We start from the raw sequence: 6,128 nt of genomic DNA on the forward strand, positions 1-6,128 counted from the left end.
TGAAGGGGTTTTGGGGACTATTGTTCAGTCAGAGCCAGCTAGGCAGCAGTCTTAAAGTGATTGTAAATGATCACTTTGTAAAACAACCCACTAAGTTTAAAAAAAGAAATTAAAGCCGAAAAACATTTTTATATAGACAAAAAAAAAAAAAAAAACATAATGCCTTTTTTCCCTTTTTAAAGTGATCACATTCCCTCTGTTCTCACCTGCATAAGAGCTGGAGGAGGAGAAGCAGCAGCACACTGAGCTTGCCAGTGAATGGCTGTGCAGCGGGGGGGGGGGGGTGTCAAGTCAAGTCTGATCAATGGAGGACAGTACAGCATAGCTCGAGAACTGACCACTTTGTGCACTCCTGCTTAGTGTGGTCAGTTTTTAAAAGAAAAGCAGGGGGACTGGCAGGAACACCAGAAATTTCACACAAAGGAAGCAATACAAAGAACAGGAGATTTTTTTCATACAAGTACATGGTACAGCAGACACATATCAGGAATAAGAAATGTTGGAGTAACAAACGCTTTTAAGTCCGTAATGTTTTAACTCTGGGAAATCTGAAAATTATTCCTTTAGGTGGTGCTGCGACCACTCCACAATGGTTAACTGCTCTTTTATTCTTGGGTAGAGTAAAAGCACTTACCCAGTTCTCCGCTCCCCCCGCAGACAGCGTTCCCTATGCTCCCTCAGTGGCCTGCCCCTCAATGTCATCACATACAATGTATGGATATGGATCCTGTATAAGTCTTGATGATGCCAGCGCCTTAGGACACTGGAACATGGGGGAGAAGATACTGAGGGGGCTGGCCTAGCAGCACAGAGAAGTGGAGGATCGGGTAAGCAAGTCTTCTTTTCTATGCCCGCTAGACCTAAACAAACAGTTATCCCTTCCAGTGCAGGTGCAGCCCCATTTCAAAGGAGGACTTTCAAGTTTCCATGAGTTGGGCCTTAACACTTTTGCTTTTCCAAGCTATTTAACTGCAATACTTCTTTAAAGTGATTCTTAACTTTATTTTATTTTTTAGAAAAAACATGTTACATAGTTAGTGAGGTTGAAAAAAAGACATCAGTCCATCCAATTCAACCCATAATGTGTGTGTGTGTATGTTTGCTGCTAATCGTATATGGTATACCCCTGTATGTTGTGGTCTTTAACCACTTAAGCCCCGGAGGATTTGGCTGCTAAAGGACCAGGGTTTTTTTTGCGATTTTTTACTGCGTGACTTTAACGGACAATTGCGCGGTCGTGCGACGCTGTACCTAAACGAATTTGACGTCCCTTTTTTCCCACAAACAGAGCTTTCTTTTGGTGGTATTTGATCACCTGTGCGATTTTTTGATCACGCGCTATAAACAAAAAAAGAGCGTAAATTTTGCAAAAATAATATTTTTCACATTTTTTTATATGAAATTCCCCAAAAAAAAAAGTAAAAATCAAAATTTTTTAACATTTTTCGGCCAATTTGTTTTATGCTACCTATGTTTGGTAAAAAAAAAAAATCGCAAAAAGCGTATTTTGATTGGTTTGCGCAAAAGTTATCGCGTTTACTAACAAAAGGGAAAGATTTTTGTCATTTTTGGTGTTTTTTTTTTTAACGCGTAATGGCGGCGATCTGCGATTTTTTTTTTGGTACTGCGACATTGCGGCGGACAGATCGGACCCTTGACTGACATTTTTGACACTTTTGGGGGTACCAGTGACATTACTGCAGTAATCAGTGCTATACATATGCACTGTTACTGCAAAAATGACACTGGCAGGGAAGGGGTTAACTTTATTGGACAGGGAGGGGTTAAGTGTGTCCTAGGGGCGTGCTTTCTACTGTGCAGGGACATTCCTATTGGTGTAAAAGCAAAGATCAACCGTTATACATAGTAGAACGGACAGATCTTCACTTTTACACAGGGAGAACTGACAGGCAGCTTGTTTACACAAGCTGCTCTGTCTTTCTCCCTTCACAGGAGCGATCGCAGTGTGACTGGCGGACATCGAGTCCGCCGGTCACACGCACTGACTTGTCTGTGAACGAGCCGCGGCGGGCGGGCGCGCGCCCGCCCGCGATAGGCTCGCAAGTCAGTGACAGGCGAGTGACGTACCGATACGTCACTCTGCCTGGCCGGGGCTGACCGCCGCAGTATATAGTCGTGCGGCGGTCGGCAACCGGTTAAGGTGCCCATCTAATAGTTTTTGAAACTATTGATGGTCCCTGCTGATACCACTGCTTATGGAAGAGAATTCCACATCCTTACTGCTCTGACAGTAAAGAACCCCATACGTAGTTTAAGGTTAAACTTCTAGTTTTAAAACGCACGGAACCATGTGTCATTCTATAATATTATGTCCAGTACCTATGACCTGTTATTGTTATTATTATTATTGCTTTCTTTTTGTACTGATCACGATTTGCTTCCGACTGCTGTTTCCTGGTTTTGGTTACCTCAGTATGTTGTTATATGCACTTTTTCAACTTCAATAAAAATAGATTAAACATAAAAAAAAAAAAAAAAAAAAAACACCCTTCTAGTTTTAGTGAGTGGCCACGTGTCTTATTGAATTCCCTTACTCTGAAAAAGTTTATTCCTTATGCTAGGTACCAGTACAGTATTTGTATATCGATATCATATCCCCTCTCAATCGTCTCTTCTCCAGAGAGAATAGGTTCAGTGCTTGTAGCCTTTCCTCATAGCGGATGTCCTCCATTCCCTAATTATTTTTGTTGCCCTTTTCTGGACTCTCTCCAGTTCCAGCACATCCTTCCTGAGGACCGGTGCCCAGAACTGGACAGCATACTCCAGATGTGGCCGGACCAGAGTCTTGTAGAGTGGGAGAATAAATTCTTTATTTCTGGAGTGAATCCCCTTTTTTTATACATGCCAGTATTCTGTTGGCTTTGCTTGGAGCAGCTTGGCATGCATGCCACTGCCAAGCCTGTTGTCCACTAGGACCCCCAGGTCCTTTTCCATCCTAGACTCACTCAGAGGTTTCCCCTCCAGCGAGTAACTTGCGTTCATATTTCTAACACCCAAGTGCATTACTTTACATTTTTCAACATTAAACCTCATCTGCCATGTAGTTGCCCACCCCATTATTTTGTTCAGGTCTGCTTGTAAGGTTACCACATCCTGCATAGAAGATATTGGCATGCTTAGCTTAGTATCGTCTGCAAATACCAAGATTGTGCTGGATATCCCATCCTCGAGGTAGTTTTTGAAAAAATTAAACAGGATTGGTCCCAGGACAGATCCTTGGGGGACCCCACATTCCACATCCGCCCAATCCGAGTTCTCCCCATTAATCACCACCCTCTGGACCTCTGGACCCTCCCCTGGAGCATGTTCTCTATCCAGGTACGCACCCTATGGTCCATACCTACCTTCCTTAGTTTGTACAGTAAGTGTTTGTGGAGAACTGTGTCAAATGCCTTTGCAAAGTCCAGATACACCACATCCACAGGCTTTCCTTTATCTAGATGGCAACTCACTTCATCTTAGAAGGTTAATAAATTGGTCTGACAACAACAATTTTTCATGAATCCATGCTGATTACTACTAATAATACCATTTTTATTACTATAGTCCTGTATATAAACCCTTAACATCCCCTCCAAAATTTTGCAGACTACTGATGTTAGGCTGACCGGCCTATAATTCCCCGGGATACATCTTGGCCCTTTTTAAAATATTGGTACCATGTTGGCTTTTTTCCAATCAGCTGGCACCATACCCATATGTAGACTATCCATAAAGATCAAGAACAATTGTCTGGCTTTCTTGGGGTTTTTTTACTCTCTTCCGCTATATGTCTCTCGCGTTCTATTTTAGCCGCCTTGATTTCACCTTTACATTTCTTATTGCACTCTTTGTAATCTTGGAATGCTGCCAATGACCCCTCAACCTAATTTTTGAAGGCCTTTTCTTTAGTTTTAATATGCATTTTTATGTTGGGGTTTAGCCACCCAGGGTTTATTTTTGCTCTTTTAAACGTATTCCCTTTTGGGATGCCTTAGCTTCATTTGTGATGTCGTCCCTCATATTTACCTGGACACTGTTCTTAATATACAGACATACCCTCCCCCTTTTCTACCTTCTCTATCCCTGCTATATAGGGAATACCCCTGAACGGTTGCCAGCCAGTCATGAGAGCTGTCAAACCAAGTCTTTGAAATTCCCAAAAAAACTAAAGCCTCCTCATACATTAGCAGCTCCAGCTCTCCCATCTTGTTGGCCAGGCTTCTAGCATTGGCATACAAACCTTGTAATTTTATCGGGTTGCATACTGTATCTTTGTTCAATGTTTTTAGGCTGCATTTGCGATTTGTCCCCCTACCCACCATGGGTTTAGGAACTGTGAGTAACATACCGCTAATGCCCCCATTTCTGTCCACTGAACCTTGCTCCCCGCTGGTTAATTCTACATCTGTACCCTCCCCCCCATCACCTAGTTTAAAAGCCCCTCTAATTTGTTGGCCATCCTCTCTCCCAGTACGGCTGCACCCTCCCCATTTAGGTGCAAACCGTCCTTACTAAAGAGCCAATAGCCAACTGAGAAGTCAGCCCAGTTCTCCAGGAACCCAAAACCCTCCTTACTATACCACCTCCTCAGCCACTTGTTTACTTCCCTAATCTCCCACTGCCTCTCTGTTGTGGCTCGAGGTATAGGTTGTATTTCTGAAAATACTACCTTCGAGGTCCTATAATTCAATTTAGCTCCTAAGTCCCTGAAATCGTATATTAGGACTCTCCATCTCCCTCTGACTTTGTCATTGGTACCCACCTGTACCATGACAACTGGGTCTTCCCCAGCCCCACCCAAAAATCCGTCCACCAGATCCGTGTGTGCCGAACCCGAGTGCTCGGTAAACAGACCGTTCTGCACTTGCGGTCTTTTTGACAGATTGCCCTCTCTGTCCTTCTAATAATTGAGTCCCCTACCACCAGAATCTGTCTTTCCTGACCCTTAGCCTTGGTCCCGCCCTCACTGGAGGAGTTCAACCCCTGGCAGCTATGGGTGTCGTTCTGCTCCAGCAATGCTGGTCCCTGACTGGTTTCCCCAACATCACGCAATAGGGCGTATTTATTGGGATGCACCAGCCCAGAACCGGCCTTCTTTTCCTCGTTCCCTTCTACCCTGCTCTGATGCCTGCACCCTTGTCTGGCCACCCACCTCTGTGCTGGCCCCTGTCAGCACCTGACGGGTACGTTCCCGGGTCTCCTTCAGTATGGAGATTCTTCTTAGTGTTGTCAGTTGCTTCCCTAGATTCAGGACCTGAGCTTCCAGAGAAGCAACGTGCTTACATTTTGTGCAGCTGTATTCGACCTCGATCATATGATCGAGGAACGCATACATGCCACAAGATGTACACCTAGTCACATCTTCACACCCGCCCGGGCATAGTACCCACTAATCTAATGGAGATTGGGAAATTTAACTCTGTCCTGTGTAGCCGTTTTCTAGCTTCCTGACTCTAATTTCTCCCACTCAGTTACTTTACAACGCTCAGGTACTCACACACAGGTAATTTACAGCGCTCAGGTGCTCACACTCGGGTGCTCAGGTACTCACACAAGGGTACTCAGGTACTCACGCTCAGGTACTCACCCAAGGGTACTCAGGTACTCACACTCAAGAACTCCCACTAATTACTCACACTGCTCTCATCACAGAATTTGATTGGCAGCAGCAGGAACCACTGGCTATCAATCTGCCTTGTGAAGAGGAAGAGAGCAGAGATAGCCACTGCCCTTGGGCACAATGAGTAGTTCTTATTTTGAAGCTGAAACTAACTTTTACAATCTGAGTGGTTGTTTTGATCGATGTTACTGTTCTTTCACTTTCACAAAATAGGGCCCAGGCCTAAAGATTTAAAATAGACGTAGAGCCCTCAAATAGGTAGAAAAGAAATATATGTGGTACAGGTCATGGTCTCCGGTAAATACTCCACCTATGTAATAATAATTGGCGGATAAGCTTTAAAGGGTTTTGCAAAAAAATACATCAGTTTTAGAGCTCTTGTACAGTTGTCATTTTATATATTTATTTTTTTTACATTCATTATTTCATGTTTTATATATACAGTGTGTTGTCATAAAAACTGTTAATAAATATATATTCCCTTAGCAAATATGTCCAATCTTGT

This window comes from Pelophylax lessonae (assembly GCF_965119305.1).
Source record: "Pelophylax lessonae genome assembly, chromosome: 2".
In the NCBI taxonomy this organism is placed as follows: Eukaryota; Metazoa; Chordata; class Amphibia; order Anura; family Ranidae; genus Pelophylax; species Pelophylax lessonae.